This window comes from Chinchilla lanigera, unplaced genomic scaffold (genome assembly GCF_000276665.1).
Source record: "Chinchilla lanigera isolate Chin_1 unplaced genomic scaffold, ChiLan1.0 scaffold00009, whole genome shotgun sequence".
NCBI lineage: Eukaryota > Metazoa > Chordata > Mammalia > Rodentia > Chinchillidae > Chinchilla > Chinchilla lanigera.
This window is the reverse complement of record NW_004955410.1, coordinates 25,232,416-25,246,372: the sequence shown is the minus strand read 5'-3', so window position 1 is coordinate 25,246,372 and position 13,957 is coordinate 25,232,416. Positions and strand designations below refer to the sequence as shown.

Here is a 13,957-nt window from a genome sequence, read left to right as displayed (position 1 = left end):
CTATTGCTTTACAGAAAGGAACAGTTAATGATTAGTTGTTCGATCAAGCTTGTATGTCTCTATTTGTTTTCCTGAGAAACCATTTCGAAGATATCAATAAGTAATACAACAACCATGGCTAATTTCCTACAACTTTGTCTGTAACTCTGTTTTGTTTGTATTGTTCTTATGCTATTTTGTAAATGGATGTCTGCCTGTTAATATGTTTTCCTTCCTTTATTTTTTAAAATAAAATAAAACAAAGGTGCTAAAACAAAAAGAATCATTGTTATTTCATGTCTAGATTATTTTTAAGGTCAGTGGTAAACTTTTCGGTTTTTATTCCTTTGTTTTTTCATGATGGTTCTTCTCATTTTCATTTATAAGTAATATATAACTTTTTATACATATGTAGTATATAATTTTGTATACAATATACATATATATTCATTTTTTCAATTTTAAGGTCATTTCAATTTTGTAAAATTTTTCCCATGAGTGTCAAACACAGAAAGTGGATGATTCATCAGATGAGTCTGTAATTATATCTCAGAGGAAAAAGTCATGACCGATTACTCTTCAGATGAAGATGCATCTGAGTTAGATGAATGTAATCTTGTAACCAATACATTCAGTGAACATAGTGCAGATTGGCATATGAATGTGGAAGAATGGCAACTGATGATAGAAAGAAGCAGGATAGAACATGAACACATAGAACTGTGAAATGTGGAACTTCTGATAAGAAATATTAATTGCATTGATCCTTTTGCACTATCTAAATTATTTGTATCTAATAATATACTCAAAATTATATTTCAAGAAACAAATGGATAAGCCATACAATATGGCTTTATTGCAAAAAAGAAGAAAACACAATGCCGGGAATCTGTTACAATTAACAAGATGAAAAATGTTTTTGGTTATTCCAATCTCCTTTTAATTAATTAATTAATTAATTAATTTTATTAGTACATGTTTGCAGTACATAATGATCACTTTCCTCATGAAGGGTTTGTACATGTACATAATACATATTAATTCTTTTTCTGTCCCCTTCTCCTCTCCTCCTTCCAAACCTTCTTCCCTCCTCATTTACAAAAGTTCTATTTTCATTTTTTCTTCAATTCTTTTTTTTCTATAAATCCTTTTCCCCTTCCTTCCATCCCCCTCCCCCATGTGTGATGAAAAAATTTAGGTACATTATTAATTATTGGGATAGTATCGTTACTGGATATTAGATTGTATCCGTTTGAAGATGATATGTGTGCCAGCGACATATGAAGAATGCCATGCAGCATGAATTTTTTTTTTTTCTTTCCTATTTTGAGCTGCTTACATTTCTCTGACAAACCCACATGAAGTGCCGAGGGTCCTTCGAATAGATTTAGGAAAATCACGGAAGAAAGAAATTATTAGCGCATTTAAGAATGCAGTGAAACCTGGGAAAATGTAGTGACAGAAGGAAGTATGATTTTATGGTGAGGATATCTGTGTTTTCCTCAATACATCAAAGGAAAACAGCAGAAATACAGGATAAAATTATATCAATTATGTTTGCTTAATGGTTGCACCTGTGATTTACATGTCTGTGATGGAAAAAGCAGCAGTCTTTGATGCCATGGGTGCAAATTGCTCCCCTCAAAATTCACTTTTAGAAGCTTATTTAGGATTGTCAAGAAACACATGTGAGTGATAAAGAGGATGTTACCAAAAATTATCTGAAAAGTGGGTGCTGTTGTGGCCACAAAAAAAGCCAAACTCATTATGACGTTTTGTGCACTCAGCATAGATCAGCTGCCTTTATATATAAAATGTTAATAAACTCATGAATTTAAACAAATTTCTTTTAATTTAATGAAATAAAATTTTAAATTGTAATAAATTTAAGAAGTATGAATAGTATCAGTATTTGGGCAGTAATTATTCAAATTCAAGCAACCAACTAGATTCGCTCCGTGTATAGACTTTTTATTAGCATGAAGAAAGATGAAAGTGATTAAATCCATTTGTTCCACCAATGGTACAAGCTGCCACATAGGACAATCATGCATGCTCCGCTGGTTCAAGCCAGCAGGAATGTATTTAACTGTCTGCCTCATTTGGCACCACACACAACTGTTAGTTTCCTCAGATTACCAGGTGATTCCTCAGGGGGTTTTGTTGTTGTTATTGTTGTTTTTGGTCTTGTTGAGACAGAGTTTCACTATGCAGTTCAGGTTGGTCTCGCACTCACAGCAATCCTCCTGTCTCAGCCTCCCAAGTGCTGGGATTATAGGTGTGTACCACCACACCCAGCCTCCTCAGTTGTTTTAACAAAGCCCTGGGAGAATAAATTGCTCTGCACTTTGATCCAATTATATTCCACCAGTGGTAGGTTTTGAGGCCAGTCTTTGAAGTTTGTTCTGATCGCACGAGGGCACTTCTTAACTATCACTTTCCTTGGTTCTCTTTGGTGAACCACCTGGCCTGTGGTTTAGCTGTTTCTCTTAAATAAGAGGAGCTATTGTTTTTTTAGAGCATCATTATGCTTGAATTTTCTGCACTGTGTTTCGAATAAAGTCAGTTACTTTTGGGAAAGTTGGAAGAGGGGTGAGAAATATTAAAGGGAGGAGAAGATTTATCCTCATGGCCATGGCCACTTAGAGTAGACTTCTGTCAAGCGAGACTGGAGGGTGTAAAGTAGAAAGAGGGTCAGGACTCAGCACCTATGTGTTACTGGCCATTAAAGTCCATACTGCTTGCCACTCAGCTGAAAGGCTTGAGAGACAGAAATTTGTTTCCTTGATACCTTCTAGAAGTAAGGGCTCCTGAGCAGCCACCAGTTGATGGCAATCTCTAAGATCCAGTTTCAGTGTTGTTTCCCAATGCTGCTATGCAAAAGCAAAAGGTAGTGAAAGTCTTCCTCTCTGTTCCTGAAGCCAAAACCCTTGTAAATGAGCACTTTATGTGGTTACTACTTTAGCCTTGGCAGGAAATGATATCAGCTGCAGGTTTCATTCAGACTAAAACCCAAGCATGCAAGATGTAGAAGTTCAAAGAGATAAACCTTCATCAGCAACTACTTTAGCATAATAAAACATAAATATCAACGTGAGATAATGACAGCCACATAATTTCTGTGGAGTTCTATGTTCTGTTTTTGTGAACGTACTTCAGAAAAATAAGCATATTTCTGAAATACTTCCTTATATTCACTCACTATAAGTTGACTAAAGTTGGCTTGAAAAAAGACAGAAAATATAATGATATATTTTATTATCAAAAGTAATTGCACTCCGGTGAGGTGTGTTGGTGTATGGCTGTAATCCCAGCACTTAGGAGGCCGAGGCAGGAGGATCCCTGGGAGTTCAAGGCCAGCTTGGGCTACAAAGTGAGTTCAAGTCCAGCCTGAACTGCACAGTGAAACCGTGTCTCAAAAAAAAAAAAAAGAGACAACAACAACAGAAAAAATAATTGGATTCTGGCAAGTGCAAGGTTCTGAGTTAGATTCCTGGCACACTCAACTGAAAGACTTGAGAGACAGAAATGTGTTTCCTTGATACTTTCTAGAGGTAAGGGCTTCTGAGCGCATACACACAAAAAAAGTAATTGGATTGCTAAAAATGAATCTACTTATGAGTTAGAATATGAAAATTTACTCATTTTAATAATATTTTACTCATATTTTAATATTCCTAACCTTGCAACTATATATGTAGACATAAGCGTCTCTAATAAATAACTTCTATTGTAGCTATCGCTCCTCATTTGTCATATTAAAAGACAGCTAGATTTTCAGGTTTGTTTGTTTTTGAGACAGGGTCTCACTATATAGTTCAGGCTGGCCTTGAACTTGCAGTGATCCTCCTGCCTCAGCCTCGCAAATGCTGGAATTACAGGTATGCACCACCATGCCTGGTCCCTTTTCAGGTTTAAAAAGATAATTAATATTAAATATTAGTGTAGTGGATTGATAACTTGTGGGCAACTTATAACCCTCAGCTGAAATGAGTAAGTGTGGTGCTGGATGTGGGAGGCCCATCTGGGGATTGTTGCCAGCAGCATAAGAGGCCGACCTGGAGAAAAAGTAAAAAGGTTTTTGGGAACTGAAGAATGCTGTTGGGAGCGAAGAAAGGCTGTTGGAGCTGGTGGAAGCTGTAAGGAGCTGTTGGTTGTTTTGGAGGAGCTCGTTATGCTGGCTTTCCTTATGAACTTGGCTGTTTTCATCTTCTGAGGAGCTCGGGACCTTGTTGGCCCTGAGAATGGCTTTGGTTCACTTTGGGGGAGCTCTGGTCCTCATTTGGAGCATTACTTCCGGGCTCTGGAGGGGAAGATGGTGCACTGCTCAGTCTCCTGGAGAAGCTTGCTGCGTTGGCTTCCCTGATGGGAATTCGGCCATCTTGATCATCGGAGGAGCTCAGAACCTCACTGTTGCTGAAGATGGCTGTGGTACCTTTCAGGGGAGCTCTGGTTCTTCTCAGTGTCGCTTCCTGGCTTCAGTGCAGATCCTTCAGCCTGCGGGCACAGATCCTTCATCCAGCTGGAACAGGCTTTCTAGATTCCACCACTGACCTTTGGGCCTTTGCAGTGCAGATCCATAAAACAGGCCTGCATGAGATATTGTTATGGGCTCTAGGCCTCCAATTGAACTTGTGGGAGGTACTGTTATGAGCTCTAGGTCTTCAGCTGGACTCATGCATTTCTGTGAGATCCAGGCCTTCAGATGGATTTCTTGGTCTTAGTGTGTGGACAGATTTCCTACCCTCTCTTGTATATCGTTCTTTGAGTGACTATTATAAATAATCTTATAAACTATGTGTCCTGTATTATATTGTTCCCCTTGCAAAAATAACCCCCCAAACTGTAGCAGTTAGGTATTGCTTTGCCATTCCTTGCTAATGCTTATATATTTGTCACTAAGATGTATTCATTAGTGGTTTTTCTCTATTTCAAATACATGCATATATAATTCATTCAGTCCATATACATGTACTGAAAACTTACTCTGAGGGAAGCCCTCAGCTGGATTCAGAGAATATAAAGATGTGAAGGACATAATTGTTTATGCTGGGTCCTGAAAGAACTGTGGGACCATGACAGGATAGAAATGGAGTAGACTAATTTTGTCTGAAAGAGAGATGTGGTGAAAACTCACAAAAGAGATGCTGTGAAACAATCCTAAGTATAAGAATAGGAATTTTCCAGACGATTAAAGCACAGGGTCATGGGGAAAGGAGTAGTAAGGCAGAGGAACTATAGATGGAAAGACATTTGTTTGTTCAGAGAATTATATACATGCAAAATTAGGGGCTCTCTAAAACTACCTTCAAATTCAGTAATTCACTAGGACTCACAGAATTCATTGGAGGCTATTCTGCTCACAGGTATGGTTTATTATAGCAAAAGGAAATAGATTAAATTAGGCCAGTGGCAGAGATGTATGAAACAGAATCCTGGAGGAGTCTATGTGGGAAATCTCCTCTTGCCCTCTCCCACTGGAACTATGGACACTACTAACGTCTTCCAGCAATGATGTGAGAAAATATGGATGGAGTACTGTCAACCAGGAAATCTGACTCAAACCTTAGTGCAGAGAGCTTTTTAAGTCAGTCATAGAGATATAGCTGATGCTCACATGGCTGAGTTTCAGCCCATCTGGAGGTTAAACTGATACTGCATAGTAAAGCCCCCACTCAAAATCACGTTTTTGGCCAAGATATTTCAGGAGCTTAGGGCAAAGAGCAGACCCATCTCTGGTTAAGAGTAGCTCTTCCTCTGTAAGATTGCAGTGTGTTAGAGGCTTGGAAAGTGGTCAGGGCCAGAAGAGGAATCAATGATAGTGTGACAAATGGGAGAGGAGTAATGCTATCAACAGAAGTTATAAATCAAAGACGTGCATGGAATTAACAAGTGTATTTGAGGAATGTGGTCTTCATGATTATTTCCCATGACATAGTGCCAGGAAGAGCAAAATGGAGGTACAATAAACACCAGATCATAAGCAAAAGAGGAGCCAAGTTGTGTCTGTGTGCTGGAACACTGAGGGGAGTGGTGCACAAAGCACTGTAGCAGAAAGTTTACCAATGACAACAAATTCAGTGAGTAACAGAAGTGACAGCAAAGTGGGAACCCTGGGCTTCCAGACTCTTATTACCTAATAAAATAGGAGAGCATCAAAGTTTTCCAAAAGGACTTTGTCAAATTGACTTTCTACCACTCCACTGGAACTATGCTTTTATGTATTTCCCTGTTTTTCATCATGTGAGCTTATTCTGAATTAAGCTTTGGAAAGAAAAGTATATGCTCAGAAAATGTGGAGGTGAGGGAGATCTTCTAGCTCCTTTAAATGCACTCTTTAAAAGTAGCTCTCAGGCTGCCTGTATAAGAACTTTCTGGGAAGATTTTAGTCCCATCAAGAAAGATTGTGGCTTCACAGATTAGAGGAAAAGATTCCTGGAGTGGAACCAAGGAATCTTCATTTGAATAAGCACAGTCTGGATCTACCTACTATAGAGACCTGGCTCCGGCCTCATCACATTTCAGAGGAGTTTATATTTGTAATCCCAGGCAAAAGTTATTGGAATTCTAATAAATAAATTCCACTCTACCCCTTCCAGTGTAACCTAAGGTGAGAATAAAGACACAAACTCATATCTACAGTTGTGGGGAGCCAAGGGAGTCCTAAATCCAGTTAGAGCAATGGCTAACTGGAACAAAGGCCACAACCAGGGCCAAACCTGAGTTTTATTAATTCATGAAGAGGGAAGTGGCTCAGGGTTGAGTGACGTGAGTGCTGTGAGCTGGGCTAGGTAGGAAGCACAATGGCACCTCTGCAATATGCAGAGAGAGGTATGCAGAAAAAGTACGGATTCTGGTAACAGATAGCCTCTAAGTTTGGAGGAATTGTCTTAACGTAGTTTGAGGAAGTATGTTGTGTTTTTGGTCAGTTGTCTCAGCCTTAATGTCTGGCCTTCCTGCCCTGGGACATCATGTTCTCTTTCTCAAGGCTCAGTCCCAGTTGATAGCTTGGCATCTCTCAGCCTCCCTCACACTTGGTAATAGGGAGCCATAGATGGGGCATCACTGACCTGTTCCATTGCTTCAAAGGCTACACATCAGCACCTCCGCTAGACCCATTTGCATTGCTTAAAGCCAGTTGAGGGGGCAGGGTATTATCCTAGCCACCTCTGTATATTTCAATACATGGAATTAAGGTCAGGTTTAACCAAAATGGATACAAATGGTCTTTTTTTCAAGGAGAGCCATCCTGGTGGTCCTCCACAACCTACCATTTGTTCCCTCAAAACACTACACTGTTGTGATTATTTCCTTATGATGATTTCTTCAGATAAGTCCCAGGAAAACATTTGGTTCAGTGAAACATCTGACACCTACAAAGCTCTCAAGAAATGCTTTTGAATAGTTGTTGACACTCCTGTTTTTATAGATCACCAAGATTCAAGGGTCTAGGTGTAGGGGCTGAGGGATTCTGTACTGGGGTCACCTGGAGAAATTAAGGTAAGATGCCAACCTCAATCGGCCTCTGGCTGTATGCCATCCGGTACCAATACTTCTCTTTTTTATTTCTACCACTATTTTCTACCAGTATTTTATTTTTCAAAATCCAGGTATCTTACCTGCACTAAGTAAGACAAAAAGGAGAGTTCCCATACTTCTCCCTGAAAACTCTGTTGCTGGAAGCCTTAGTCTGGCCTGGGCCAGGTGTTCGACTTGCACACTAAATGGGAGAATCATTGCTTTGGACCAATGGTGGCCAGCCTATGGCCTGTGTCCAGAGTGGGCTGTGTATATCTTTGAGAGCTCTAAAGGATTTTCCATCACTGTTTCAGACCAACCTAGCATAGGCAGATGGAGCAGCAAAACCAAGAGAAGTTAAATAACTTGTCCCGGCTTGTATGACTACTTTGGACATATTGGTTCAAATACTACTTGTAAAATCCCCTAAGTGCAATTATCAAATTAAAGGACACTTGTTCTTATGGATTTCATTGCTATATATATTTCCTAAATGGTAAAATACATTTTTACTGCTGTAAGCAACTGTAACTTCCCCCACTCTTCAATTCCAGCTTATACAAACCAATCTTGAGCTTTAATTCATTTTCAAATTTTAACAGATGTATAATTGCTCTCTTAGATTGTATATTTATTAGAGAAACACAAAAAGTTGTCAATTTTTAATTTTGGCAATTTGATGTCTGTAAGTCTTACATGTACAGTTTGTTCTGACTATAAATTGAGCTGAACCAGATATTGACCTTATATATTTGAAATTCCTCTTTATCAGTAGTTTATCACATATTTCTGACCCTTTGGTTGCTTTTAATACACTAGTACAAACTTCTTGTATTCTATGTGTATCTAAAAATTGCCTCCTTTTTGTTATGCCTCATTCTTTCTGTAGCTGACATAAATATGTACCAGTCTATGTTTATAGTTTTTAATAGTTAATGCTGCCTGTTTGAAGTTATTTTCAGATTTAACCCATCAAATTGTGATATATTAAAAATTTTTCCCTTCCATCCTCTTGAATTATTCCTACCTCCCATTACTTCTTTGTTTACAGTGGTGTGTGAATTTTCTGGAACTATTAATTGGTGTGGGGCAGTAAGTATTAAGGCCATTCTGCGGTGCGGGGAGGGTACCAGCATTAAGATGATGATGACAACACTGTCAGTACTTTGTTACTCATCATTATCATTGTTGTCATCATCACCATCATCAATAGTGATGCTGTATGCTAGTCTTGTGTACCAATGTTTCCTGATAAATTGCACCATAAAGCTGTTAAGAGAGTGAACTGAAGAATGCAACTGGTATTTAGTGCATTTTAACTTAGCAAATATTTTGATATTTTACTTAGTTTTCTTACAAAAGAACAAGGCATATGTTTTCATAAGTTTATTTTCTCCCTCAATTAGAGTTCTGTATTTTCTTATAAATAAATGTCTTATGTGAAATTAATTATGTTAAAGAAATCATCTATAACTAGTATGTTTTATTTTTATTAAACAACTTATTTAGACAAACATTTGATATCCTGTGTAAAAAAACAGAATGCCCAATGCTATATTAAGCATATGTCTGCATCTCAGGAAAGGTTGAAAAGAATTATACAAAAATACGCTGGGTGTGGTTGTGTATGCCTGTAATCTCAGCACTTGGGAGGCTGAAGCAGGGGGATTGCCATGAGTTAGAGGCCAGCCTGGGCTACATAAGTGAGTTCAAGGCCAGCCCGCACTACACAGTGAGACCCTGCCCCCTGCAAAAAAAAAAAAAGAGTGATACAAAAATAAAAGCATGAGATGATAGTACTTTTTGTTTTTCTGTTTTGGAAAATTTTCTTTAATTATTACATTCTTAAAAAGATGGTGACTTTCAGAAAATATTTTCTTGTAAGATGTGACTTTTACCATTTTCTCCTAAAAGTATAATAAATCATTCTGTTTTGCTTTCCAGAAATAAGCTCTATGGGGCTCCAAAGACAAAATTTTTTAAGGTTTTAATTACTATTTTCTTTATATTATCTAAATTATTGGTCTTACCATGTTATCTATTTTCTTTTGCTTTATGAGCTTTAATATTATATTTGTAGTATTTTTATAGTGGTCTACTTCTAGGTAGAAATAAAATTTGTTAGAATATAAGAAAATTATAATCCCCTCACTTTTCCTTCAGTATTTTATAATAAAAATTTTCAGGTATTACTGAAATGTAATTCCTAGTGCTCCTTTATCCAGTGGCTCTCCCTCACCAAAGTGATGATATGAAAAAAATGTCTCTATATTGCCAGATAGCCCCTGAGAAGACAAAGTCATGAGCCACTGTTCATGGGGATATTGATCTGTATGGCTTTTTTGGTAATATTTTTGTAAGTGTTTCATATTAAAGTAATGGTGGTCTCATAACATGAATGGTTAGCATTTCCTCCTGCTTTTTCTCTTTTTTCTTTTTTTTAGTTTCACATGAGATCAATAGTATTTCTTCCATTTTGGTTTGGCAAAATTCACCAGTGAAACCAGGTGGCCTGAACTTTATGGGAAGTTGTTGCTAACGAATTCAATTCCTTCAACAGATATACAACTACTCAGATTTCGTTTCTTCCTGAGTCATTTTTGGTAAGTTTTGTTTAGAAACTTGTTCCTTTTACCTAACTTGCCAAATTTGTTGGTATAAAGTATTTCATAACATTTGCAATCCTTTTAATTTCTGTTGTATGTGTAGCAGTAGCCCCTTGTCTCTTTTTAAATTGTACATGTAGATTATTTGGGGTCCCTCACTTCCTTTCCTGATCATCCTACCAGAAGTTTGTCCATTTTGAGTTGTTTCCAGTTTTTGGTAATTAAAAAATAAAACTGCTATGAACATTTTGTGTACAAGTTTTTATGTGGACACATGTTTTTGTTTATCTTCAGAATAGGCCTAGGAGTGATTACTTAGTTATATGCTGTGTTCAACCTTTTGAGGAATCACTGGAGTGTCTGCCGGGGTGCCTGAATCATTTTACACTCCTCCTCCAGGAATATATGAGGCATTGCAATTCCTATACCTGCTGCTATAAAATTGTCTTCTTTTTTTTTTTTTTTTTTTGGTTTTTCCGGTGCCGGGAACCGAACTCACGACCTTGCACTTGCCAGGCAAGCGCTTTGCCGCTGAGCTAAATCCCCAGCCCCAAAATTGTCTTCTTAAAATTCTAGCTGTCAGGGCTGGGGATGTAGCTCAGTGGCACAGTGCCTGCATGGCAAGCGCAAGGTCCTGAGTTCGATTCCCACTACAAAAAAAAAAAACACCAAAAAGTTCTAGCTGTCCTACTGTTTGAAGTGATGTCTTACTGAGGTTTTTAATTGCACTTCCCTAATGACTGATGATACTGAAGATCTTTTTACATGCTATATCAGCTGTTTATATTTTTTCTTTGGCTATTAAAATCGAATTTATCCCTTTTTTCCATGTATAGGCTATGTTTTAGTGTTCTTATCTAAGAAGTGTTGTTTACTCCAAGGTTACATATATTTTGTCTAGGTTTTATAGTTTTAGGTTTTACAGTTATCTGTTTTACAGTTTAGCTTAATTTTTATGTATGATTTGAAAAAAGAGTCAATGTTAATTTTTCCTTCCTATAGATAATCAGTTGTTCAGCACCACTTGTTGAAAAGATTTTCTTCCTCCTATGAAACAACCTTGTTACTTAAAATATTAATTGAGTATATGTTGTCAGTGACCATTTCTTCAAGTTATACACAAAAAAATTAAGTCTACTTCTGGACTCTTTTCTGTTCTATTGGTTTGCATATCTATCTTTTGCTAATACTAACTTGTTTTGATTTCTGAAGGTTAGAGATTTCCAACCTCAGCATTACTTAAATTTTGGTCTCAGTTATTCTTTGTTGCTGTTATTTTCAAAGAACTAACTTATAGCTTGGTTAATTTTCTCTACTGTCTGTCTCTTTTCTATGTTACTGATTTCTGTCCTAATTAATTTTCTTTCCTTCTGCTTACTTTGAATTTACTGTAATTTTTATCTTAAAATAAAATGTTAGATCATTGCTTTAGAACTTAAATACTAATACAAGGATTAAATATGTTATATTCTTGCTGTTGTGCTGAAAGTAATTTCTAAATTCCTGTCCTATTTCTTTAACATTTTTTTCTTATCTAGAAACATGTTTGATGTCAAATGTTTGAGGTTTCCTAGATATTTTATTTTTATTGGTTTCTAATTGAATTCTACTTTGGTCAGATAATATTTCCTATATGCTATCAATTCCTAAAGAATTATTCACACTTGGAGGCTGAGAAAGGATGATTGCTATGAGTTCAAGGCCAGCCTGGGCTACATAGTGAATTCAAGGCCAGCCTGGACTACACAGCAAGACCTTGTCTCAAAAAAAAAAAAAAAAAAAAACCAAGCAAACAAACAGCAAACTATTGAGATTTGTTTTATGGCTTAGCATATGGTCTATCTTGGTAAGTGTGCGCTTGAAGAGAAGTCTATGGTTGATAAATGTAATATATAAAAGTTGATTATATTGATAGTTTATATTAGTATTCAGATACTGTATTTTTCCTTTCCTGTTTTTTTTTTTTTTTTTGTCTAGTTGCATTATCATTTGCTTAAGAAGTATATGAAAATGTCTTATTATAATAGTGGAATAATATCTTTTTCCCTGTAATTCTGTAAATTTTTATTTCATGTATTTTAAGGTTCTGTTATTAGGCACATACATATTTATAACTGTTATGCCTTCTAGATGGATTGCTCCTTTTATCTTTACAAGAAGTTCTTTTTTATCTTTGGTAATGTTCTTTGTCTTCTTGTCTATTTAATCTGATATTAATATAGCCTCACCAGCCTTCTTAGGCTTACTAGTTTTTCCAAATATCATCCTTTGTGGGTCTTCAACATGAATTTTGGAAGGATTCAAACATTAAACTCATAGCAATACCCTTGTGATTTATAGTTGAATAACATAATTGAATTCATTTCCTAGCTGAAATGAATTTCCTATAGACAATATAAGTTAGGTTGTCTTCTTTCAAATACTCTGCCAGTAAAATGGTTGTCTTCTAATTAGTGTGTTTATGATACTTGCATCTAATGTAACTACTATAAAACAGGGTATGTCTTATACTATTTTTTGTTTTGTTAGTTCTCTTTTTTGTTTTTCTGATCTTCTCTTGGTTGCTTAAAGTATTTTTTTTAAAAAACCCATGGTATTTGTTTTTTATTTCATATACTCTCAGACCTACTTGTGTCTTCTTTACTTAAAGTACATCTCTTATAAGGAGTACATGGGGTGAGCAAAATATATGGTTAATGTTTAAATTTCAAAAAAATGCAGTAAAGAAGACATTATAGTACTGTAAATCCCCCTCAATATCTTCCACCTAACTTCAAACACACTTATCCATTTTTCATGCCTGTCTTGGTTACTTTTCTCTCATTGCCAAGACAAAATACCTGACACCCAAAATTAAGGAAGGAAAGGTTTATTTAGCCCACTGTTTGTGGAGGTTTCAGTACATACTCAGCTGGCTGCAAGGTAGAGCGGCACCTGGCAGAGGACAAAAGTTCATGGAGGCTGAAAACAGCAAAAGCAACAAGAGCACGGCGGGTGGGAGGGGGGAGCTCTTTTCCTCCCTTACATTGTAGACTGGCTATCCACCTATGCCCACACCGTCTCAGTGACCTCCTCTTGCACAAGCTCAGAATAAATACCAAAAAATATCCTAGAGCAGGAAGGGCATGTCCTTTTCACCCCAGGATGTAGAACTACTGAGCCACTTGGCCAAGCCTCTAGACTGCTCAAGTTGACACAATGTATTAACCATAACACTGCCACTTACTGAAGCAGTTCTAGACGTCCTCTTTCCTGTCTTTACAAGATGTGATAAAAAATTTGATAAATGCTACTGCTGCGTGCCATCCAATGGAAAGGCAGGCTCATAAAAACATTACAGTGTGTAATGGGCACAAAAATAAGACCTAATTACACTAGATTTGGCACTGTGCAACTTTTCACTAGATTTGGCACTGTGCAACTTTTCGGCTCTTTCCTAAAGTCATAACGATCATGAAAGGTAACCATTTTAAATCAGCTCAGGACACTAAGTCAACCAGGACAGCACAACTAAGACATGAAAGAGGACTTCCAGAAGTCCTTCAGAAAGTGGCAAGAATGGTGGGATCAGTGTGTTCGAAGTGAGGCAGGAATACTTTGGAGGGATTAATGGCAATGTGTCCTTTGTTGTAATAGGTCTTAAAAATTTAAAAGTTCACCATTTTTTTTTACCATATTGTGTGTAATTAGGTCTTATTTTTGTCCCCATTCTGATAATCTTTACCTTTTAAGTGATATGTTTCAATCATTAATACGTGTTTGTGTGTGTGTGCATGTGTGTGCATGTGGTGTGGCATGATATGGAAGAGCTCTGAACTACATCTGCAGCCCTATTTATTTTTTAATTTTAAGAA

At 36.9% G+C, this 13,957-nt stretch overlaps 1 protein-coding gene across 1 annotated transcript in view; it reads left to right on the top strand.

The window, feature by feature from the left end:
• The first annotated feature begins 8,736 nt into the window (after positions 1-8,736).
• Positions 8,737-13,957, top strand: part of LOC102011631 (solute carrier family 40 member 1-like) — a 42,749-nt gene continuing 37,528 nt past the window's right edge. The window contains exons 1-2 of the mRNA XM_013510582.1: positions 8,737-8,798; positions 10,058-10,100. The gene's annotated coding sequence lies outside the window, so the exon portion shown is untranslated. The remainder of the gene's footprint in view (positions 8,799-10,057; positions 10,101-13,957) is intronic.